Source organism: Ovis canadensis, chromosome 22 (assembly GCF_042477335.2).
Source record: "Ovis canadensis isolate MfBH-ARS-UI-01 breed Bighorn chromosome 22, ARS-UI_OviCan_v2, whole genome shotgun sequence".
Classification (NCBI taxonomy): domain Eukaryota; kingdom Metazoa; phylum Chordata; class Mammalia; order Artiodactyla; family Bovidae; genus Ovis; species Ovis canadensis.
In genome coordinates this window covers 27,263,136-27,289,641 of record NC_091266.1, presented here as the reverse complement: position 1 = coordinate 27,289,641, position 26,506 = coordinate 27,263,136, and positions in this window count along the sequence as shown.

Below are 26,506 nucleotides of genomic sequence, written 5' to 3'. Positions count from 1 at the left end.
ATTTTTGGAACCTATAATATACAAGAAGGTATTGGTGCTTTCCAGACTTAGAGAACACAGTGACCACATTTCTTGAAGACTGGCTGGTGCTCCCTGGGTACATTTTGAGATTCAAGGCTATAGTCAGATGAACAGAACCTAAAGTCTGCCTTCAAAAACTGCCTTATACTCTCCCCTCTGCCACCTCACACTGCAAAACACAACAAATATACTTTAGAGATGTATTATATATAAACTTCCTATGTACATTTACCAAATGATTTCTATAAAGTGGAAGAAAATATTTTTCTAAAATGCTGCTATTATGCCTTTTAATGATATATTTGTCATTACTGCCATATAACAAAGTACCTCAAAACTAGTAGCTTAAAAGAATAAGTATTAATTATTTCACAGTTTTTCTGGGTCAGAAATCTGAGCACAGCTTCATTGGATGTTTCAGGGTCTCCGGTCTGAGGAACACCGGAGATGCGGTTTCATCTGAATGCTCATCTGTGGAGTGGCTCTTTCTGAGCTCACTCCCCTGGTTGTTGGCAAGCCTTAGACACTCACCACATGGACCATTTCACAGGCCTGCCTAAAACATGTCAACTGCCGTCCCTTAGGACATGTGACCCATGAGACCTTGAGAGGGACTACATTCAAGATGAAAGTCATTTTATAACCTAAACTCAAAATTGTCACTTCATCACTTATGACATATTCCATTGAGTCCAACCACACTCAAGGAGAAGGGATTACCCAAGGTCATGAGCCCCCAAAATGAGGACCACTGGGGCCCATTCAAGGCTGCCTAATGCCTGTGTCCCAGGGCTTTCGCATAAACACTTCCTTTCAGTCAGCAGCTACTATATGCCAAGTTCTTACATTATATACATGATCTCTAGCCCTCACAATGACTTTATATAGCACAATTATCACCTCCAGTTTGTAGAAAAGTAAAATGAGTATCTGAGAGCTTAAGTAATTATCCAATGTTCACATAGTTTATAAATAACAGGGACAAAATTTATAATGACATCTTCTAATACCTAGTCCAGTGACCCTTTCAACCATGTTTCCACTAGTTTAGGTACCTATGTCACTGAATGCATCCTCTAAAGATATATTAGAATGTTTCACTTGCCAAGCACTAAAACGCAAATGAAATCATAAAGCTAAAAGTAACATAAAACATCAGAAAATAAACATACTTTTATTATTCTGTTTGCTGAAAATCTTGCCTTGAGATGAAAATTTATTATTGGTGGCCCTTTAATGTAAAGATGCTAACTCTGATTCCTGAATAACAAGAAGTAAGTAAGAAGTGATAATCCTCCAAATGGAGAAAATTTTAATGATCAGAACATGACATAACAGTTAGAGGAAAAGGGTTGAAGATTCTTTTACTCTGAAGAGTACAAACGCATACAGCTAAGCTGAAGAAGCATGTACCCCATAGGATTCATGACATTTCTATCAAATGTTCTTTGTCAGAGAACCAGTAGTTCAATTTTCATCGAAATCCATGTAGAGCAAGAAAGGAGTGTTGTGTTTATTTATGAGCTTTTTTCTTTACTTTGTCAGATTGAAGAGAATAGAAACAAATAAATATTGCCCAGGAACAGAGTGAGTTGAAAACATCAGAGAAATGTACTTTACTATCATCACAATTGGATTTTACCAGGGCTGAAATCACATTCCAGAATGATGATATCAGTGATGGCAGAGATATAGTATGTCTCTGGGCTTTCTAGATCCCAGGTATGCACTATAAATCTGTGTTAACTGAGATTATCAGAAGTTGGAACAAGTGTGAATATTATTCAACCTGATTTCATTTAAAAAATCTAAACCTAATATAAGTACTTTCTTATCTTAAATTAGTTCATTTTTAAAAAGATACTAAATATCATCATAGACAAACTCAAGGTTTGGGGAGAAACCAAAGCTAAATTAAGATATGAGTAAAATTTTGACTTCTTTACCCTTTCATCCATATCCTCATAACTCACATTCTGCCCTCTACTTTGACCACCCTTATGAGCTGATGCTCTAGAGAATTACATTATGTTTTCAATTTTTTTTTTTGCTTTCCAGCAAAAATTGACCTAGCCTGAGTCTCATCCTCAAATCTTCTCTCTGCTATGATAGTAAAAAACACTTTTAAGCAACGAATATCTTAGTTGATGATGGTCTTCTCCTTACAGTACCAGCACAACTCTGTATAGAATAGGAAAAAAAAAAAAAAAGGAGGCAGTCAGAGACAGAGTCCTGAAAAGAATTTAGAATGAGCATTAATATTATCTGTTCTGCCTCAATAGTTACAGATAGATATCATCTAGATAGTATCAGAGTTTTAAAGTTATAGAAATATTTGTCTCGTTGGGGGAAAAGCTAAGAGTTGAGGAAATTTTAACTTTCAGTGATAATCTGATCTTTCTTAGACAGACTTAAAAAGTGTTTTTAAGAATAGCAGGATATGTTCTTACTTCAAGCTAAATATAGTAATGTGTTGATGAAATTTGACTAGAGTAAATGTACTTTACATTTAAAAGTCTGGGATAAGATATAGATAGGTGAAATGTATTCATTTCCTAAATTATCAAAACTACAACAGATACAGCTTCCCTAGTGGCTCACACATAAAGTATCTGCCTACAGTGTAGGAGACCCAGGTTCAATCCCTGGGTCAGAAAGATACCCTGGCAAAGAGCCCAATGTCCCATGTAAATTAAAGAAAGCAATTTCAAGTGAGAAGACACTCAAGAACAAAGCAGTTCTATGTTATTATGTCACTGAATGGGCAGTATGGCCCCACCAAGCATTTAACTTGTGCCCTAAAAATATTTTCTTTCTTCTCTGCTCTTTTGAGAGAGGACTTAAACAGCCCCCATGTCACCCTCGAAGGTTCTTCTTGTTGAGACATGGTGGCTCCTTCCCTTCCAGGTAGAAGTAGGAATTTCAGAACTCTCTTGAGGTACAGAGTTCTCCCGTTGTAGAGACAGTGTAAGTAAAGAAACCTGTGTCTGAGGGTCTGAATAAGATGAACTGCCCATCCTGGAGGCAATTCCCCTGCAGGGAAAGGAGTGATTTTAGTTCTCAAACTGCAGGCTCTTGTCCTACTTCAAACAGCAGTCCTGGGGCAACTGGCACCTTGGTAGAATGACTATCGGTGGGAATGAGTGGGTCAAGAGCTAACAGCTGTGACCTGGAGAGCCAAAGGCAGGAACGTTCTGGTTGGCACAGACACTGAGGGATTTTTTTTTTTTTTTTTTTTTGCATACCATGAGGCATGCAGGATCTTGGTTCTCTACCCAGGGATGGAACCCATGACCCCTGCAGTGGAAGCATAGAGTCTTAATCACTGGACGACTAGAGAAATCCCCACTGAGAGATCTGAGTCATCAAAGGTGACCAACTGCCTGACCTTACAGGGTAGGATGAATTTCCAACTGTGACTCCATGGGACAGCCAGAAGTAATGGCAGGGGGCCAGCTAATATGATCCCAGACCTTCTCTCTCACATCCCATGAACTGGATATGGAAGTTGATACATTTTCTAGTTTGTGTTTGTTTTTTTTTTTCTTAACCGTTCAATGGAAGAAGACAGTAGCCCTGATGCCAAACTGATGTAGCAAAGTTTGAGTCTGATTTATAAAATGAGAGATATGACTGCCTTCACACATCAGACCTGGATAACAAATAATACTTTAATAAGTACAACCATATTTTATACCAGTATTTTCTCTCTGGAGTGTAATACACTCATCCCCATGGTAATCAGTGAATAGACTGATACATTTCACATGCAAAGTATTTTTCTAATTCAATTATCACATTTTAGCTAGCATGCATTATTAAAATTCCTGTCAATGCCCTCCAAGTAAATTCCATCAGGAACAAATTCATAGTTTGACAAGTCAAGTTTATTGCTTATTGCAGTGAGAGGGAATATACATCAAGCCAGGGGGAGACTCAGGCAGAAGGTATTAGAAAGAATTTACTATAAGATTTGTGATTATGTTATGTGATTTGGGAAAGATTTAAGGAAGGGGAGCTTTGTTCTGGCTTAGATGCTCTCAGGAAGTGGGAGCAAGTTTAACGATTTATTTAAATTTATCTAGAAGGGGAGAGGACTAGACCAAGGCAAAGTTGTAATTGGTAAGGAAGCAGCAGGCACTCTTACTACTCAAGATAAAAAAGAGATTTGGTCTTTTGTGTGGTTTGAACAATGTTGGTATTTTTCTCTGTGTTCAGACATGATTGTAGAGTGATCTTGCTTTTGTCTTGATTCATCATGTTCACAGTTCTTTTACGTATGTTCAACAGGGAATACCAAAGCTTAGCAGTAGGTGCCAGGCAGCTCATGGCAACATCAAGGCTTGGATGATCCAGCCAGCTTCTGGTTTCCAGGGGCTGTTTTTTCTCTTTTGTTTGTATCAATAATCTGTGAACCCTTCAGTTCAGTTCAGTTCAGTTCAGTTGCTCAGTCGTGTCCAACTCTTTGCGATCCCGTGAATCGCAGCACGCCAGGCCTCCCTCTCCATCACCAACTCCCAGAGTTCACTCAGATTCACATCCATCGAGTCAGTGATGCCATCCAGCCATCTCATCCTCAGTTGTCCCCTTCTCTTCCTGCCCACAATCCCTCCCAGCATCAGAGTCTTTTCCAATGAGTCAACTCTTCGCATGAGGTGTCCAAAGTACTGGAGTTTCAGCTTCAGCATCATTCTCTCCAAAGAAATACCAGGGTTGATCTCCTTTAGAATGGATTGGTTGGATCTCCTTGCAGTCCAAGGGACTCTCAAGAGTCTTCTCCAACACCACAGTTCAAAAGCATCAATTCTTCGGCGCTCAGCCTTTCTTCACAGTCCAACTCTCACATCCATACATGACTACTGGAATAACCATCGCCTTGACTAGATGGACCTTTGTTGGCAAAGTAATGTCTCTGCTTTTGAATATGCTATCTAGGTTGGTCATAACTTTTCTTCCAAGGAGTAAGTGTCTTTTAATTTCATGGCTGCAGTCACCATCTGCAGTGATTTTGGAGCCCCAAAAAATAAAGTCTGACACTGTTTCCACTGTTTCCCCATCTATTTCCCATGAAGTGATGGGACCGGAATGCCATGATCTTTGTTTTCTGAATGTTGAGCTTTAAGCCAACTTTTTCACAGTCTACTTTCACTTTCATCAAGAGGCTTTTTTTTCCTCTTCACTTTCTGCCATAAGGGTGGTGTCATCTGCATATCTGAGGTTATTGAGATTTCTCCCAGCAATCTTGATTCCAGCTTGTGCTTCTTCCAGCCAAGCGTTTCTCATGATGTACTCTGCATAGAAGTTAAATAAGCAGGATGACAATATACAGCCTTGACGTACTCCTTTTCCTATTCGGAACCAGTCTGTTGTTCCATGTCCAGTTCTGCTGTTGCTTCCTGACCTACATATAGGTTTCTCAAGAGGCAGGTCAGGTGGTCTGGTATTCCCATCTCTTTCAGAATTTTCCACAGTTCATTGTGATCCACACAGTCAAAGGCTTTGGCATAGTCAATAAAACCCTTAACCCCAAGTATAACAGCTGGGTCATAAACAGCAGAGAAATCAGGAGTCAGGAACCAACAAGCAAATAGATGTAGAATCTGAACAGGAGTTGGTCAAAAATAAGAGGATGATATTATGGGTTGAATTATTGGGTTGGCCAAAAAGTTTGTTTGGATTTTTCCATAAGATGGTACATAAAAACCCAAACAAACTTTTTGGCCTATCCAATTTATATCCCCCCCTCCAAAGATATGTTTGGGCTTCCCGGTGGCTCAGATGGTAGAGGATCTGCCTACAATGCAGGAGACCTGAGTTCGATCCTTGGGTTGGGAAGATCCCCTGAAGAAAGGCATGGCAACCCACTCCAATATTCTTGCCTGGAGAATCCCCACGGACAGAGGAGCCTAGCAGGCTGTACAGCTCATGGGTTGCAAAGAGTCAGACATGACTGAGCAACTAATCATGTGTGTGTGTGTGTGTTAGTCACTCAGTTGTGTCTGACTCTTTGAGACCCCATGGACTGTAGCCTGCCAGGCTTCTCTGTCCATGGAATTCTCCAGGCAAGAATTCTCCAACCCACTGGAGTGGGTTGCCGTATTCTTCTCCAAAGTGACTAAACATAACACAAAGATATGTTGAAGTCTTAATCTCCAGATTCTCAGACTAGGGCCTTATTTGGAAATAGGGTCATTGCAGATATAATTAGCTAAGTTAAGGTGAGGTCATACCAGAGTAAGATGGGCCCCTAATCCAGTATGACTAATGGCATCATATGAAAATAGCCATGTAGAAGGAAAGACCAAGATCATAAATTTTGATGATGAAAGCACGATAGTAATAAATTTTCCTATACCAAAAATTAAAAAAAAAAAAAAAGAAAATAGCCATGTGAAGACAGAGACACACAGGGAGACTGTGAAACAATACATTTCTATAGTTTTAAGCCACCCAGCGTGTCTTGCTTTGTAACTGCAGCCGTAGGAGATGAATGTGGATGGGCTAGAGTAACTCCTAACAGTAATATGGTGCTTTGTTAGATGGGACACTCTGCTAAGTGAGCTTGGGTCTAGCTGGCGTACAGGGTCAGAATCAGCAATGTTCTAATTCTAAGATTTGGGAAACAGCTGCCATTTGGGGCTGTTATAAAGAGTGTCTTGATTGGAGGTTCCTTTCCTAGGTTCATTTGAATCTTTTTCATTAAGGAATTGCCAAATGAATGCTGGTTTCAAGAGTGGTTTTCATACTTGGAAAACCTGGGGTAGGAAAGGCAGAGGCAGAACAGGAAGTGAAATGATCTTTGGGTCTCCATACTCAATCTCTGTCTGACTCTTTCTGTCTGTTTTTCTGTATCCCCCCATGACTGACCTCCTTCACCTGCATACTGTGTAACCCTGCCTCCAGCTCACTTAGGTTCAGCAAGCCATCGTATCTGCAACAAGCACCTTACCCTCAAGGCCTCTGCATCCAGTTAACTTCATTGCAAGTTCAGCTTTGATTTTATGTCTATAGCACTTCACCAGGGCTCTGCCCTCTTTCCCTAGTTTACAGATTTACTTTGTTTCAAGGCCAGTGACTTTTCCTTCATGACTGAAGTTTCCTGGAACCCTCGTAAAGTGTCTGATACATATAAACTCTCAATAAATGACAGCTTTTACAGGGAGCAGATTTTATGATCAATATATAGATTGCAGGTAATGAAAATGAGATTTACAGTGCTGAGAGAACTAGCCCAAGGCAATAAAATTAAGAAAGAGTCTAGCTTAGGCTTGTATCCAGATCTTGAACCCAAAATCCAAGGCACTTTCCAAAAGGCTGAAGATTCATGACTGGATCTTTGGTTCCCTAGAGCTGACCCAAGAAATAGCACTTCTTAGTAGGAATCAATTTTCCTGACCTCAGTCTTCCCTAAACTCATCTTCCTCACAGCTGACCAAGTTCCTAAATTTCCTATACTGAAAAAAAGGCACTGAACCAATGTAAATTGAACTCATCTACCATTACCTCCCTGATTAAAAGGAAGCTCATAAACATACATTTGGGAAAGCTAGAGTTCTGGGAATCAAGTATGCAGAGTTAGAGTTTAATTAAATGATCTAGGCTTCCCTGGTGGCTCAGATGGTAAAGAATCTGCCTGCAGTGTAGGAGACCCAGTTCGATCCCTGAGTCAGGAAGATCCTCTGGAGAAGGGAATGGCAACCCAGTACAGTATTCTTGCCTGGAGAATTTCATGGACAGAGGAGCCTGGCTGGTTACAGTCCATGGGATCACAAAGAGTCAGACACAACTGAGTGACTAATTGTATGATCTAACTATTCATATGAATTTAGGTTGAATTCATCACTGACTTTAAGTTCTCACTGCAGTAAACCACTTGTAGGTCATTCAACATGTTGTAGTAGACAGCCAATTTGCCCTACATTCTTGCCCCCTTTGTTTTGGTAGCAAATCTCTCTTTTTCGCCAAATTAATGTGCATGGGGTCCCAGCTGGGCCTTATAATAATACCTTAATATTATTCACCCCAAGAGCTTAGTTCAGTGGTCTAACATTTGACTTACAATAGGCCCATTAGAAGGCAATGGCACCTCACTCCAGTACTCTTGCCTGGAAAGTCCCATGGGCATAGGAGCCTGGTGGGCTGTAGTCCATGGGGTCATGAAGAGTCAGACATGACTGAGCGACTTCACTTTCACTTTTCACTTTCATGCATTGGAAAAAGAAATGGTAACCCACTCCAGTGTTCTTGCCTGGAGAATCCCAGGGACAAGGGAGCCTGGTGGGCTGCCGTCTATGTGGTCGCACAGAGTCGGACACGACTGAAGCGACTTAGCAGCAGCAGCAACAGAATATTTCTATGGCACTTTTTTCCAAACTGAAACCAAGATAGGAAAATATTTTTCTCTGAAATCCCAGGATGTATGAGCCCAGGGCAGCTAGTGACCTGATCCCCTGCCCCATGGGGAAAGCTGCTCTCAGAGAATGAAACTAATAGATTGAGAGAGAAAGAGCAGAGAAATGTAGATTATTGAGAATCTGGTTCCACTTATCCCTACCCTTCTTAAGTATTCATTCCCCAGCTTTCCTTTCATTTATATTTCAAGTAAACTAAATTTCAAGTAAGTTTATGCATTAGTTTCCTATTACTCCTGTTACAAATTACCACAAAGTCAGTTGCTTAAAAATTGTATTATCTTCCATGTCTATAAGTCTGAAGTCCAAAATGAGTGTTACTGGGCTAAAAATCAAGGTGTCAGCAGGGTTATATTTCTTTGTAGAGGCACTAAGGGAGAATGTGTTTCCTTGTCTTTCCAGCTTCTGCAGACTGCTCATGTTCTTGTCTCATGGTTCCCGTCCATCTTCAAAGTCAGAAATGCTGGTTAAGTATTTTCCACTGTGGTTCTTGTGTTTCTACTTTCTTCTCCTCTGTGTAAAGACTCTTGTAATTATAGATACAATGGGCCTACTTGGATGATCCAGGGCAATCTCCTTATCTTAATTAAATTTTGCTTATTACCAACCTTAACTCCATCTGCAACCTAACTTTTTCTTTGCTGTGTAACACAACGTACTGAGAGGTTTCAGATGTTAGGACGTAGATATTGCAGAGAGTCATTATTCTGCCCTCCTACTGCTATTTCCAATAAAAATCCACATTTCTTCTCAAATTAGTTTTTCTGATTTTGTCACTTTCAACCAAGAGATATGAAAAAACACACACATTGTGCTATTTTGTGCTTTCCTCCGTCTCCTGGGACTATAACGCTCTCCTTTGTTTACCTTGAACTGACTATCAATCTTTCAAGAACCTACTTAAGCCTCTTCTCCTCTAGTGCGCATTCCCTAACTTTTCAAGTAGAAAAAAGTAACTCTCCCCCCTGCCCCCATTTATCATACCTTGTTTTACTTAACATGCTCTATTGAAATTATTTCCTCCAGTATATCTCTGTTATGAGCCTATGATTTACTTGCGGGCAGGAACTATGAATTATTCATCACTACATCCACAACATCCAGCTCATAAAATCTTACTTTGTCCCTATTAACATTTGTTAAATGAATAAATTATCTATGGTTTTGTACCATAGACTTTAAGGCTGACATTTTTCTCACTTTATAGAAAAATAAAATAGCTGCAATATTAGATAGCATATCTGCAAATACTTTGTTTTGCCCTGGGAAATATATTTGTATGTTAATTAAACAACCATATTCCTCCTAAGACTTTGCCTAAGTGCACAATAAGATTAGTCAGTCTTATGCAGGTCACTGTGCTATTGATCAAATGGCAAACGGCTAATCTGATCTAGTCATTTAAATGATTTAAATAACTAGAGTGGGTACAGGGTTGCTAAGGAAACAGCATCAGGCCTCTTGGTGATCAATTCTTATTTAGTAATTGACCATTATGGCCGCTGATGAAACCAAACTGACAAACATAGAAATCAATTGATTATGTTGAGAAACAGAATGAAGTTATGCACAGAGATGAAGGTCATCTCTCTTCTGATTGTCTCCATTCCTGGGGGAACAAAATGTTCCATACTGAAACAACATAAACACCTTCACATACAAATATGATGCAAAAGTGTTCTCTGGACCTCTGTGGCTAAAACAAAATGAATTGCTTTTTAAAGAATAGAGACAAAAACTCCTAGACACATAGCAGATAAATGTAGTTGTGGACCCGTGTAGTAAATTCAAATTAGTTTAATGCAATCCATCAAAATAAATGAAATAAATTTGAAGCACACTTTTATAAAAAGTCTTTTATGGTGGGACATGCTGCTTAGTATCGATTTCCATAATTTAAAATATTAGCTGTGGGGCTATAAAACTTGGATCTGTTGTGACAGTGTGAGGGATGGTTTAAAGGCAACTTCTGAAAAGTAACATCTCTTCAAGGATCTAATGCCCAGTGATCTATCATGCCATCAAAGAATAAGTCTCAGCCATCTGAATGATTTATATTCTAGGAGTATGCTGGGTGAAAATGTATCTATTCTGGTTGGGAAGCAAAGCCATAGCATTCTGGAGAATACTGCCCAGTGGGATCCAGATGTCACTGGCTGCAGATCATCACGTTAGCAGTGCTTGTTCATATTGACCCAGTTTTAAATACTTTAAATAGAATATCTTTTGATAAGTTAGCATTTCCATTGGGTTATTTGTAATAAGGGCTTCCCATGGGGCTCAGCTGGTAAAGAATCTGCCTGCAATGTGGGAGACCTGGGTTTGATCCCTGGTTTGAGAAGATCCTATGGGGAAAGGAAAGGCTACCCCCTCCAGTATTCTGGCCTAGAGAATTTCCTGGACTGTATAGTCCATGGGGTCACAAAGAGTCGGACACAATTGAGTGACTTTCACTTCACTTCATTTGTAATATAGAAAATGAGGTGCCCTATACATAACAGACTTGTTTTTTAAAAATCATGTTGTTCAGCCTAACGTACATTTTTATTTGTCAATCGTATCTCACTAAAGCTGGAAAAAGTAAAAAGAAATAAATTTCTTCTTTAAAAATTAATGACTGCTCCTATGTTTTTAATTCAAACTGAGAAATAAATTATCTGGAAATTTTAAAAATATTGATGCCAGGATCACACTTCAGATCATTAAAGCCATAATCTCTGGTAGAAATACTGAATTAGTTGAATTGCTCATGTGTTTATGCTGCCCATAGTAGAAGCACTGACCTGTCCATCAAAATTCATGTTCATTTTTCATGCAAAACAACTCCCCAGCCAGGAACTCCATTGTTCAGACCCTGTTGTATCTAGTTGGACCATGTGACTAACTGTCATCAATGAAATGGAAGCAGAAGTGACGTGTCTCACTTCTGGGCACAGGTGGTTAAGGTATCAAAGTGACTTCATTCTTTCTTTCTTGGAGCTGGATAGATGAAGAAGGATCTGAGCCCCTAGAGGATGAAAAAGGAATAACATGGGAAGAACATCAATTCCTGAAAATTCTACATAAAGGAAAGTCACCTGCTACCCAAATACCCTCGTTTGACAGACATGTGAGGGAGAAATAAATTCTGTTTTGTTAAGCATCTTTACTTCTTGGAATTATGTGATGTAGCAGAGAACAGTACCCTAATATATGAAACACCAAGTTTTAATCTCAGAATTAAGTTGCCTCTTAGCACCTAAGCAACTACAAATATGTATGTATGGAATCTCAAGTATGTTCCATGCAATGTTATTTCTTCAAACACTCTGAAAAAAAGAGGATTATATAGACAAATAATTTGGAGAATGCTAAAATTCCATACATCAAGATGGGTGTGTGTTTATACGCACGTGTCTCAGTTGTGTCTGACTCTTTGCAACACCATAGACTGTAGCCCCCCAGGTTCCTCTGTCCATGTGATTCTCCATGCAGGAATACTGGAGTGGGTTGCCATTTTCTCCTCCAGGGGATCTTCCCAACCCAGGGATCAAACCCACGTATCCTTTGGTGCCTGTATTGGCTGACAGATTCTTTACTACTGAGCCACCTGGGAAGCCCCTATCAAGATATTAAGCACTTTAATAAAAATACAGTTTAATTTGTTTAATATGGGACTCCTATGGAGCATACCTACTTCATAAAATTCCAAATTAGTCTTTCAAGTTCAAGACTTCCAACAAGTCTTTTCAGTGGTAACAATATAACAGCTTACTGCAAAATATACCAAGATTTGTATCTTGATCTTAAGACTATGTGAAATTGACTTTTTCTTCTGTGTTGACTAATTTCTAATTCCAAATAACTTTTTACATTTAAAATATTGTTTATGATGAGAAATGTCAAATATACAGAATAGCCAGGTGGGTAGAGTAATGGGCCCTGTGGGCATGCATGCTAAGTTGCTTCACTCGTGTCCGACTCTTTGTGACCCTATAGACTGCAGCCCACCAGGCTGCTCAGTCCATGATATTCTCCAGGCAAGAATACTGGAGTGGGTTTCCATCCCTTCCTCCAGGGGATCTTTCTGACCCAGGGGAAATCAAGGCCGCCCTAACTTCAACCAATTACAGCTCTTAGGCAATCTGATTTTATGGATATTTCCAACTACTCGCCAAACCATCAGATTATCTTGAATAAAGTATTAGATCTCATTTTATCTGTAAACATTTTAGCAAGACTCTCTAAAACTTAAATCTCTGAGATGCTCTCAGATTTATTGAGGTATAATTCGCATACAGGAAAATTTACCATTTCAAATGTACAGTTCCATGTTTTAAGCTATGTTTATAGTCATGTAAACACCATTAAAATTAAGACATGGAACACTTCCATCACCCTCAAATTTCCATATGCCTCTTTAATCCTCCTACCAAACCCACTGATTGGCTTTTTGTTTTATAATTTTGTCTTTTCCAGAATTTCATGGAAGTGGAATCTAGCTTCTTTGACACAATTGATATTCATCCATATTGTTTTACTCATTAATAGTTTGTTCCTTTTATTTGTTGAGAAGTATTCTGTGTTGTGGATGTATCACAGTTTGTTTATCTACACACCAGTTGAAGGACTGGGATGTTTCAAGTTTTGGGTGATTATTAAGTCACTATAAACACTTGTATTCAGGCTTTTGAGTGAACATAGACTTTCATGAGACTTGGGTAAATGCCAAAGAATAGGATTAATAGATCCTATGATAAGTGCATGTTTAACTTTGTAAGAAAATTCCCTCTTTTACAGAGTGACTGGATCATTTTTTGCCTTCCATCAGTAATGTGAGAAAACTTCAGGAGACTTTTTAAACATAGGAACTTCATTATCACATGTGAAAATAATTGAAAATAATTATTTGTTAGTCCTCATGTTTTTGTTTTATGAATTACTACTTTTGTAGTTTTTGTTGACATTTCTTTCCTTCTGCTTAAAAATTTTTAACTATTTGAGCTGGATGTTTAATTTACCAGCATTTTAAAGAAATCTTTATTAACATAATAAGCATTTAAGGCTATGTGTTTTCCTTGAACCACTGCTTTTATTATGTGTAACAACTCAGTAGAGGTGTTGGGACTCTGTCATTGGCATCCAATAAGTGCATTTGGGTTGGGTTTTCTTGGAGCAGCAGTATTATAGGAGTTTGAATGGTTTACTTGATTTCTTGGTTTAAGAAATTCTTCTTCTATTGCTACAGTGAGGTGCAATTTCTTTAATAAATGACTTTTTAGGTCTGTTTTCTTCTGAATCTTTGATTTTATCATGTTAAGTTGTGGCATTTACCTTCAAATGCCTCCTTCTTTCTCTTTATCTCTGAGCTGCCAAGAGACAGATTCCATGGTGGTAGTACCCGCCTGTAACACTCCCTTTCTAATCCTCCGTTAGACTTCTTGGTAGCCACAGCTCCATTCCATTTCTGAACGTACACTTTATATTATTTCTCCATTCAGAATGAAGACCCAGTCCTTTTGGGGATAAACTTCAGTTGATATTATCTGTGTCGTAGTGACACGCTGACGCCACTGCTCTCTCTCTCATTCTACAGAATTTCCATCTGATTCTCAACTCCTTTGGACTCCTGAGCAGACTCCACTATTTTTAGACATGTTCTTTCACCAAGTGTCAATTGAGATTTTTTTTTATATTCTTCTGCCTACTAAAGTTGTAACTGTGAACTATGGGAGATTTAATTTCCTCTCCTTGTTATCCTTTGTACATTTTATGAAGCTAGGTAGAGAGGTTCAAATTTAGGCATCCTCTATTATCTTCTCCAAAACCCAGAAACCTCTCCTGACTGAGTTTATACTCCATGAAAGTTTAAACCATGCTTGTTTTAATCACTAAAGTGTTCATCACCTCTAGCACAGTGCCTGGATTATAGTCATCATAGTAGAAATAACGCAATTCAGATGAGAAAAACTGAGAAGATTAATCAGACTTACCTAAATTTACAGAGTTGCTAAATAAATGAATTGAAATTCAAATGCAGGCAGACTAGCTCCCCTAGGCAGTCAGTATTTGTCAAGTGAATGAAAGGATGGATGGTGCCTTTTTATGCTAGAAGACACTGGTTGTGGTATTTACAATAGCAGTTTTATGCAGTGTGTTATCCTGGTGCATTTGAAATCCCTTAAGTCAAAATCTTTGAGATTTGCTGCCTAAAACATGAGAATAGGTGAGAACTGAAGGAAAACAATGGTCCAAATAGAATCCACTATATTAAAAAGTCGCATATGACCTTGAGGGTTTCTGCTTAGCACTGTGGCACTTGGAAACTTAGCTACATTAATGGCAGGCATGAAAGTAGGCTCAGCATAAGCCACATATAAAAGCTCAACTGACAGCTTGTATCAGAGTCTGCCTGTCCTGGTATAAAGCAGTAGAAAAGTTGGCAATCATGGAAAACAGCCCCTCCATGGGAGGAATTCTGAGAAATCAATCCCAGTGCTTAGAAATGTAATCTGTGAAGAGGTAATCTAAAATGTTTGAAGTTCAAATGGCAATGTGAGTTAGAGCCTGAAATGGACATTTCTATGAAGACTCCAATTATTTCCCATATTTCAATTCACACAGAAACTCTGCCATAGTTCAGTACCTCTCTGACAGTTCCGAGTTGTGTTAGAAGAAACATTTTGCATAAAGACAGAGACTTAATTCTGTAACTATGCTATTTTTAAAAAAGAAGGAAACAGATATTAAATCTATCTACTAAAAGTTGAAAAGTTTGCATGAGGTCTATCTTCAGAGAGTGTTGCTTCTGTTAAGCTTGCAAGTTCACCCACTGATTTTAACTACAATCATTGGGAAATCCAGTTATAAGAGTGTATATTTTTATTTTTTAGTTGCTTAGTTGTGTCTGACTCTTGCAATGCCATGGACTATAGTCTGCCAAGCTCCTCTGTCCGTGGGATTTTTCAGGCAAGAATACTGGAGTGGGTTGCCATTTCCTTCTCCAGGGGATCTTCCCGACCCAGGGATCAAACTCCCATCTCCTGAACTGGCAGGTGGATTCTTTACCGCTGAGTTACCTGGTAAGCCTGTGAAAGTATATGAGAGATAGAAAAAAAAAAAAAGCCACCTAATTAGTTAAAAGTGAGCTGAGAAGTGCAGAGGCAGCTTCTAGTTCTCCTGATATAAAGGATGATATAAATTTAGAAGACAGTATGTCTAATAACTTTAATTTTAGAAACAGTCATGCAAATCAGTGATGAAAATATTTGATATTGGCAACTGACATAAAGAGATGATTCAAAAACCATGCACTAATAATAAACTTGGAAGATTTTTCAAACCCATGTATCATTAAGAAAATAACTATATATTTAAGTATAAATATATTACATTAGTAATATTTCCAAACAATTAGCAACTATTTCTTTAAAAATTAAAACCACGATGGGCCACATGAAATCATCATTTTCATATATGGTCAGCCCTCTGTACCTGCAGGTTCCAAATCTGTGGATTTACCAACTGCAGATAGATAACATTTTTTAAAATTCCAGAACATTCCAAAAAGCAAAAGTTGAATTTGTTGCACCTACCAGCAACTATTTATATAGTATTTACATTGTGTTTACAACTATTTACATAGCATTTACATTGCATTAGTACTATGAGTTTTCTAGAGATTATTTAAAAGATGTGTGTAGGTTGCATGCAAAAGTATTTTATGTAAGGGACTTGAGAATCAAAGGATTTTAGTGTGCATATATCAAGAGATGACTGTATTTCTGGGCTTAATAATTTGTCAATATATTATTTCTTATAAATATTTCTTCTGACTTAGTGATTTCAATTCTGTGAATTTGTTCTAATAAGTCAAAACATGGAAAAATATATAACAGAAAAATTAACAGGACCATTATTTATAATAGCAAAAAATAAAATAAAACAAATTAATGACCCAAAATAAATATATGATTAAGTAAACTGGTACATTCATTTAATTAAGTCCTTGAAAACAGTATTTATGTAATGGTTTTAATAAAAATCTAGCAAATCCAACTATGTTAAACAAAGCTTACCCATAGAAAAAAAGGTTGAATGTAAATACAAAAAAATTGCTAGTTATTCCTTATATTAGAACTATGCAGTTTTTTTTCTGCACAAATATCTATGCTTCTTTCTACAATAAACTATGTAACTATTTTTAATTGAAAACAGAATAATTTTTAATGCTGCATCCCTTACTGCATTAAAATTATTAAAAAAGAAATACAAACACAACAAAGTTAAAATGGTATATATGTGTTTTCCCAGCTCCTAAGTTTTTCATGTCTTCAGCAGAAAAACCCCTTACTGATATAGATAGTCTGCCATTATCTGGGCACTGTCTTTACGGATGGAGACAGTTCTATAAGTACTTACGTTATGACTAGTCAGCTCAGTTGATCACATCAAAATCATAGTTCAGTTTCTACATAAGCTTGTCATCTTAGTTCTTTTACTTAACAGTCAACTCTGCTTCTATAATGGTAGATCAGGCAAAAGATCACCCCCCGTCACCACCACCGCCACATGGATTATCGTATAAATTCATAACCTGTAAGTTGAATGTTATCTTTTATTGCCATTTTATAAACAAAGAAATTGAGACATAGAGAAGTTAAATAATGTTCTTAACATGCATGGTTAGTTTGTAGCAGAACTGGAATATAAACTAGATCTATTGATATTGATGACTTTATTCTTAATCTCTAAATAAACATGACCTTAAAATAAATTATAACACCACAAAATGAGCCTTTACAGTGTCAAACACTGCTCTGCGCTTTGCATGCATGCTGTCACTTCAGTCGTGTCCAACCCTTTGCCACCTTATGGACTATAGCCTGATAGGCTCCTCTGTCCATGGGATTCTCCAGACAAGAATACTGGAGTGGGTTGCCATGACCTTCTCCAAGAGATCTTTCAGACCCATAGATGGAACCCGCAGCTCTTACATCTCCTGCATTGGCGGCCGGATTCTTTACCACTAGTACCCCCTGGGAAGTCCCTGTGCTTTGTGTAAAATATCTCAGTTCATCTTTGTAAAATGCAGTTCTTTCTTTGGTCTCTTCTGTAGATGAATGATCAGTGCAGAAACAAAATAGATTTCAATACCTTAACACAACTCAGAGTTGTCACCCCAGCACAGTTTTAGGTGGGTTGGGTAGCTTTCCTGTCTGAGTCTTCTCCAACAAGTGATTCAGAGATCTATATTTTCTCCAATTCTTGCTCTGCAGAATAGAAGAAAATAAGCTGAGGGTCTCAGGGCAGATTTTAGGGGCCATATCTGGAAGTTTCCTATCCCACTGCCCAGAACCTGTCTCATGGCCTCACCTTAACTGCAGGTGGAGTGATTAAATATAAGAGAAGCATGTGGACTTTTCCTTGATATTTCATGATCAGAAAATAGACTGCCAGAGAAACTGAGGCTCAGATAAGTGAAGCGCCTCACCAGGTCACCAAGCGAATAAACAGATTCCCATCCAGCACAACCTGAGATCCGTGTGCATGAGTCCTTAACCTCCAGCCACACAACTTCCACATATAACAGAGAACTAGCCACAGGTTTTAGAAATGTCATCCCACAGGGCCTTTCGTTTTCAAATTCACTCGTCCCTGCCGTGTTCCTCATTCTGACTTGGTCTCCTGTGTGTCCCAATTCAAGGACGGTCAGTCCATTATATTATTGTTCCCAAGTATTCACTCCCTTTTATGAAAGAGCACATAGCGCTATCCTACTGTACACACGACTTGCAGAGCTTCTGTGCTGCTGGCAGGCACTTCTTCAGTCTAATATCAGGCCAGTGGCATGGAAGCAGTTATGACACGTCGTATCTGAAAAGAATTATAGCCGTGATTGTGTGTTTAAGCATTGTTTTTCATGTCTCCTTCCCCATAAGAATGCCATGTCCCAAAAAGTGCTTCTCCTTCAGCCGGGATTTGCAGGAACGGGATGTTGACATGGAGCTGTAACTGACACAGCTAACATGAAATGCGCATCAGAAATAAGCACTTATGTTTGGAAACCTTTGGATTGGAGGGTTATTAATCACCACAGCACAGCCAATTACTACAAAGGCAGACTTCCTGCCCCAGGTCTTCTCACTCATGCACAGCTAGGAGCCCTCTCTCAGGCATTGCCACCGGACTCTGCGTCCTTGAGGATGGGAGGTACCATTTCTTTATGAGGATGCTTTCCTGGAAGATGAAGACATCAGTTGAGCTTGATTATGTCTTAACAAACTTGAAATCTTATTGATTACCTCTTAATTAAATACTTTTCCTGTATGTGGTTGCTTAATTAAATTCTCAGAGTTTTACCATATTTAGTTTGCAGTTTCATCAGATTGGAGAATCTATTTAACATGATACATCCACAGTTCCTTTTCGCATTTTCTGCCACTCTTTGTTCTAAGGACATAGTCTGTAATCCATCTTCTCTTGTAATAATCAGAGCATACAAATGAGCAGAATCTTATATTCATTTTTATGAAGGGCAGCCTAGCCAGCTGGTTTTGGCCTAACCAGCTCTGCATTTGCCCAATCTGGACTTATCTTTCTGAAAAGAAGTGACAAGCAAATGTGTTAATATTGGATATTAACTTTAGAACAAATCTTCTACGGCACACACCCAGGTAACTAAAGATTCATTGTAAATAGTTTATCTGCTATCTTTTCTTATAGTGCATATAGAAAAGTGATATTTAAACAGGTTAAATTCGATGCTTTTGGACAAAGCAGTACGTTCATTTATTTCATTAAAATATATGGAGCAACATCGATGTTTGTCACTGTGTTAGCCATTGGGTTTTTAATGGTGAGAAAGACTTAACTCATTACCAGGGAGGCCCTAAAAGACCTGGGGAGACAGAGAGATAAACAGGAAATCTGAGTCCAAAGTGCTGAGATGAAGGATGTTTAGTGATCTGCTATGGGATCCCTGGGGCTTCCCAGGTGGTGCTAGTGGTAAAGAACTCACCTGCCAATGTAGGAGACACAATGTGATGTGGGTTCGATCCCTGGGTCAGAAAGATTCCCTGGAGGAGGGCATGGCAACCCACTCCAGTATTCTTGCTTGGACAATCCCATAGATAGGGAACCTGACAGGCTACAGTCCATAGGGTCACAAAGAGTCAGATATAACTGAAGTGACTTAGCATGCATGCATGGGCTGAGGCTCAAAGAGGTATCAGAGAGGCAGGCAGGACACTTGGATAAATCCACAGTAAAGCTGATATCTGAAGGGATATGAATTACTCATGCAATGGGATAGAGAGTATAGAACAGAAAAATAATGGTCCAGTCACAGGGGCAGCAGGGGCAGAGGCCTGGAGGCCAGGAAGTACACAGACTTCTGGGATCTGAAAATCATTTTTCTAATTGGAGGATAGACTGAAGAGATAGAGATGATATACCTGTGCTGAGTGGAACTGGGAAATAGAGAAGCCTGATGATGTGTGACCCTGAAAAGTATGTCTGGTCCAGACCATACTGACAATTTTGAATTTTTATCGTGAAAGAGAGAGAGCCATTGGTATTTTTAAGCAGAGCAGTAAAATGAACAGACACTGTTCATGTTTTAACAAACACTCAGATTTCAGAAGGAAGAGTAAATTAATCAGGGATGAGGAAAAGAGGGCTGAGTCCCCATAAAATATATTCCAAAGATAAATTTTGATAAGGCTTGGTGTTCATGTAACAGTAGAGTTTGAGCCGCATGAAGACCCTAAAATCCCCTGTGCCTGTGAAAGACGAGATTAAATGACGTGCTACCTAGTGCTTGCAATTTTGCTTAATTTCTGGAAATGTGTCATGTAATTATCAGTTAAGCAGAATGGTCAGTTAACTATTAGTGACCATTTCTTAATCATTGTGCCTAAGTGAGAGCTCACTGTATATGTGTCAGCTGAAGACTAATATGGACAATTAATGGCAATTCATGAAGTGAAATTCATGTGGGCAGTCCTTTGCAAATGATTTAGATAGGAAAGGATATATTTACACACCCTAAGAGCACTGACTAAGGGCACATACTTACAATGGAGGACAAGGGCAAAGGAAGAAAAATTTATGTTAGCTTAACCAACTAAACATTTATTTCTAGTCATTCATAGAATAGAACCCATGAACTAATTTCACAAATATATACCTTAAAAATATGTAAAGTGCATAGAAGGAACGCAATAGACATGGCATTGAAGTAACCATGCTTCAGTTTCTAGATGGGTCCATGTGCTTCTGAAGCTTTGCAAATACAACCTACCAACTACATCAGTGCTTGTTAAGCTGTAATGTGTACTCTGAGAAATAAGGATGTGTTTTTAGATTCTCCCCATAGTCCTGACCATAGGTAGAAAAATCTACATTAGTAATTTTTACTTCTGTTTACCTTACATTACTGGACCCAGAGCTAGCCACAAAGCTGGAAGAGTCTATTCTAAGTTTGACGTCCACTGTGCAAATCTGGCCTCATTTTGGCAGATTGAACAAATGATTTTGGAAGTTGAAAGCTATTTTTTCATGCCATTCATTTTTAGCTTCGTCCACATATATGCATTTATGCCTATGCAAGAATAATCTCTATTCACTCAATTGTACTTTGAAGAAGGTAATAAGCAAAATGATTTGCGAGAATAAGAATAAAGCATCAATTGCTTTCTTTGTTCACTCCCTAAGAGCGTCATCTTGTAGACGAAATTATAGGCCTCATGTAACATTCAGAAACTGAAGAAGGTGAAATTCATGCATCCTGGATTGATCTTGATAGTTTCTGCCCAATTCTCCAATCAAGAAAAAGACAGAAATGTAGCTGACTTCGTGGGTCTGCAATTTGCTAGCTGTTGCAGGATGTCTGACTTTCAAACGAAAATTACTGCTGTATTTTCAAAAAAGATTTTTAAAGAAATAATGACTCTGGTATGCATGCTATGTAAGGATATTGTACTCTTTGGGGTTACAAATGTACGCTGATGATTTATAAATATACTCAAGGAAAGAAATGGTTTTTATCCCTTGAGTGTCACTCATGCACACAGTTTTTCTTTACAGCCCCTGCAGGGGTGAATAAAAGGTTCCAAACAGTAGTCTTGGCCATATACACCATAGAAATAAGTTCTTTTTATAACATCCAAATATTTTAAAGTCATCAGCATGAGGCTACAGGATACTGTTGGTGTTTGAGCTGTGTGCCAAAGAATTTATCAAAGTTAAGGAAATCTTCCTCTCTGACTATGGTCTTACTTTGAATCCTATAATCACTGTGAAGAAAAAGTATTCCTAACCCTGTATTTCCTATTCAAGCCAATGCAGAGAAATATTCAAATGTCCACACTGCTTCCAAGACTTGGTCAAAGGCCGAATTTTACTATTCCAAGACCTGACCAGTCCCTGATGCTTGGTTCCAATGTTGTTTCTATTCAGGTAGACTGTTTAGGGGTTTGCCCATGACACAAAGACAAACTCTGTAAGAAGAAAACTGCTGTTTCTGAGAGGGAAAATGCTTGGTCTCCTTTTCTCTTAACTCCAAACTGGGCAGAATTTGTGTTCCTGTGATAGGGGGACCACACGATTACATTTCAAACCTAAACAATTTTGAAAATGATAAAAGAAGTCACTATTCATAATTACATTAGAACAACAGGTAGAAACCAGGCCATTCTGGGCAAATAGAGACATTTCATCACTCTTTTCTGTATTGATATCCAATCATTTTGTTTTCTCTTTTGGGACCCGAAAGGGAAAGTTCTGCCCATTCTCTATGTATAGAAGACAATAAGTGAAAAGAATCTGCTTGCAGTCCAGGAGACACGGATTCGATCCCTGGGTCAGGAAGATCCCCTGGAGGGGGGCATGGCAACTCACTCCAGTATTCTTGCCTAGAGAATCCCATGGACAGGGGAGCCTGGTGGGCTACAGTCCACAGGTTTCAAAGAGTCAGACACAATGGAAGCGACTGAGCGTGCATGCATGCATTCCTATATAGATGTAAGGCAAAATTATTATGACTGCTTTTTATACCTTCTCTCAACTCAAAAAAACTGAACAATGAAGAGGCTATAGATCATATAGGCGATCTTCCATGCATTTTGTATAATTGAACTTTGGATAAAAACTCAGGCACTAGATAATGTCAGGTTTTTCTTCTGAAAAATGTTTAGAACTAAAGAGCCTGTTGATGAAGGTGAAAAAGGAGAGTGAAAAAGTTGGCTTAAAGCTCAACATTCAGAAAACAAGATCATGGCATCCGGTCCCATCACGTCGTGGCAAATAGATGGGGAAACAGTGGAAACAGTGGCTAACTTTATTTTGGGGGGCTCCAAAATCACTGCAGATGGTGATTGCAGCCATGAAATTAAAAGACGCTTACTCCTTGGAAGGAAAGTTATGACCAACCTAGATAGCATATTCAAAAGCAGAGACATTACTTTGTCCACAAAGGTCCATCTTCAAGGCTATGGTTTTTCCAGTAATCATGTATGAATTTGAGATTTGGACTATAAAGAAAGCTGAGTGCCGAAGAATTGATGCTTTTAACCTGTGATGTTGGAGAAGACTCCTGAGAGTCCCTTGGACTGCAAGATCAAATCAGTCCATCCTAAAGGAGACCAGTCCTGGGTGTTCATTGGAAGGACTGATATTGAAGCTGAAACTCCAATACTTTGGCCACCTGATGCGAAGCGCTGACTCATTTGAAAAGACCCTGATCCTGGGAAAGATTGAGGGCAGGAGGAGAAGGGGATGACACAGGATGAGATGGTTGGATGGCATCACCGCCTCAATAGACTCTGGCAGTTGGTGATGGACAGGGAGGTCTGGCGTGCTGCAGTTCATGGGGTCGCAAAGAGTCAGACACCACTGAGTGACTGAGTTGAACTAATTCTGTATTGCTGATTCTGGACCATCTTCGGTCTTTAAAAACTGGTTGACGGTAAAAAGAGGTTGATGTCTTACGAAAATTAAGGCACTCAGTCATCACCTCTATTTGTGTAGAGATTATTCCACCTTCATTGGTTGGTGGGAACTATTTAGATAGGAACAGTATATAAATATGACAAAGAGGTATAAGTTAGCACCAATAGTAAATGACTATACAAGACTCATAGTTCTAAACCATAAAATATGATCACTCTGACAATTATAGCCCAGACAATTTTAACATGGGAGTCACCAATCACCCTTAAATTCACTAAAGAAAAAGCTTAATGGTGAACACAAGAAACTATCTTATTTGGAGAAATATAGATTTCCAGGATGGATTGCATTCCGAAATATTCTAAAGAACCCAGCCCTAGGGAATTGGTAGTATGACTCAATGACATTCTCAAGTATATCTGAGATATCAAAATGTTGATTTCAGGTTTGAGTGATTAATCCCCAGCAACTTTTCCTATGGACCTTCTTTAGATAATAAAACAAATTCATTTGTTAAATTCCTGACAAAAATATTTCATTAGCTTAGAAAAATATTTGGTATCTATTTCATCATTCCCAAGTAGCTTCATATTTTTAAGAAACAAATTGAAAGAAGGAAAGCTTAAATAATAGCTACCTTCTGTTTCTCAACATTATTATCTTATCTGTCCAGGGATAGTTTCTGATGGTTGTTTTCCTTAAGACTGCATTAAGATCCACCCAAAACGAATGGTCTCATTTAGGTTAACTGGCAGCTCTGCCTTTACTTGCACTATCTCCAAAACACAAGCTGTTACTTGGTCGATTCAGTCAAACAGTGAGCTATTTGATGAAAGAAAGAACATCAGTCAACCGGGTTAAGGTAAAAGAGTAATTGAAATGACCAGGAAACAGAATAGTAATGAATAATCCATGGGTCCCACATGCAAACGGCCTCCATGTGTAAAATGGGCCTCCTCGCTCTGAATACCAGACAACAATGGTTTAATGTATTTGCAACTTTGTAAATAGCTAGGAACTTTTTATGTGATAATGTATTTGAATTTGGAAGGCCATTTTCTTTTTTTTCAAGGAATGTTTGCCATTACACGTTCTCGGTACTATGTATCTCCACATCATATAGGACTGTGGTGTTTATGTGTGCATGTGGTTAGAACAATAGGAGAGATTAACATAGAACTTAGCAGAAACTTCTCTAGAGTTCAGAGATGGTGGGCAAAATATGAGTCATAGAACAAAGTATTTCAAACTGTGGGTCGTTACCCAATGATGGATATGAGATCAATTTGTGAGGTGGTGCTGTGGACTGAATTGTGTCCACAACAGTCATAGGTTGAAGCCTGGATGCCCAATGTGATGGTGTAGATGACTCCTTTGGGAGGTGGTTAGGTTTAAATGATATCCTGAGGTCACTTTCATGCATTGGAGAAGGACATGGTGACCCACTCCAGTGTTCTTGCCTGGAGAATCCCAGGGACGGAGGAGCGTGGTGGGCTGCCATCTATGGGGTCGCACAGAGTCGGACATGACTGAAGTGACTTAGCAGTAGCAGCAGCAGTGTTCTTATAAGAAGGGATGGCCAGAGAGCTTTTCCTCTCTCTCCCTCTCCCAGACCCCATCCCAGTCTCTTTCTCCCTGCGTGTCTCACTTTCTGTCTCTGCTGTGAGGACACAGTGAGGACGCAAGCAGCTGCTGTCAGAAAGAGGATCCTCCGGGGGGAACTGAATCTGACTATACTTGATCCAGCCTCCAGAAGTGAGAAGCAAGCTTCTGTTGTTCATGCCATCCAGTCTGTGGTATTCCACTATGGTATATCGAGCAGACTCACATAATTGGATGCCACCTTTCAAAAAAACAATAAACTAGACAATGTGATTTGCATGTGTTAAGGGTAATAAACCTAAGTGGTATTTTTCAGCTTATGTTAATGCATAGGTATATGAACACAGGATTATAATGGGAAATGTATTTCTTTGTGTGGGATATATTTTAAAATGTTTGCACACACTGATATAGTGAAGCTTGTGGTATAGTGGTTACAGAGATGAAAAGGGTGATATGGTGCCTTTGTTATCCACATGGTTCAAATAACTGCAAAGTGGTCATAGACTCTCCATTGCAAACAGGTTAAAATTCTAATAAAATACCATAGGAAAAGGGAGCTGTCACATCAAGACGAAATGAGAGAGAGAAGGAAAGAGGAAGAGAGAAAGGGGAAGACCCCCTTTTCAACAGAATTCTTGCCATCATACATGAAAGAAATGAACTAGCTAGAAAATCATTATTTTCAAACTCTATAATAATAAACTGTTTCAAGGAAGAATCATTACAGATACCTAAACCATTGGCTAAAATGTTTATTAAGGAACAAGTTACTTGTATAGTCTGAAAGTATCTCCTCACATTTTAGTCTATTAGATACAAAAATTTACTTAATAGAGTAGAATAAATGGATGACCGAGGATGAGATGGCTGGATGGCATCACTGACTCGATGGACGTGAGTCTGAGTGAACTCCGGGAGTTGGTGATGGACAGGGAGGCCTGGCGTGCTGCAATTCATGGGGTTGCAAAGAGTCAGACACAACTGAGTGACTGAACTGAACTGAACTGAACTGAAACCTTCTATACTATTCATTCTACTGCCAAATCCTGTATGACTTTCATTTTTAACATATGATCAAAGCTAATGTCACCAACAACAAAACAAAATAACATCACAAAATTCCAGCTTTGATGTGCTAAGAAGGACACTACATTACTTATGTAGAATTTCTGCCCCCCTCCCCAAAAAAACACAGTACCTTTGCCTAAGCACAAACTAAGAGACTTTCTAAAATACAAATGGCCTGTACTCTTCAAAAATGTCTAACTCAGTTCAAAGAAAAGCTGAAAATGAATCTAGATATAAGGAGACTGAAAACAATTACTACCATGTTGAGTCTTGAAAAAATAAATAAAACTTATTGTAAATACTGTTATTGGGACAAGGGTGAAGCTTGGACATGGACTATATCTTGAAGAACGGTAGAAGAATCGTAATGTATCTGTGTTGAATTTTTTTCAATTTATTTTTAAATTGAAGGATAATTGCTTTACACAATTGTTTCTGCCAAACATCAACATGAATCAGCCATAGGTAAA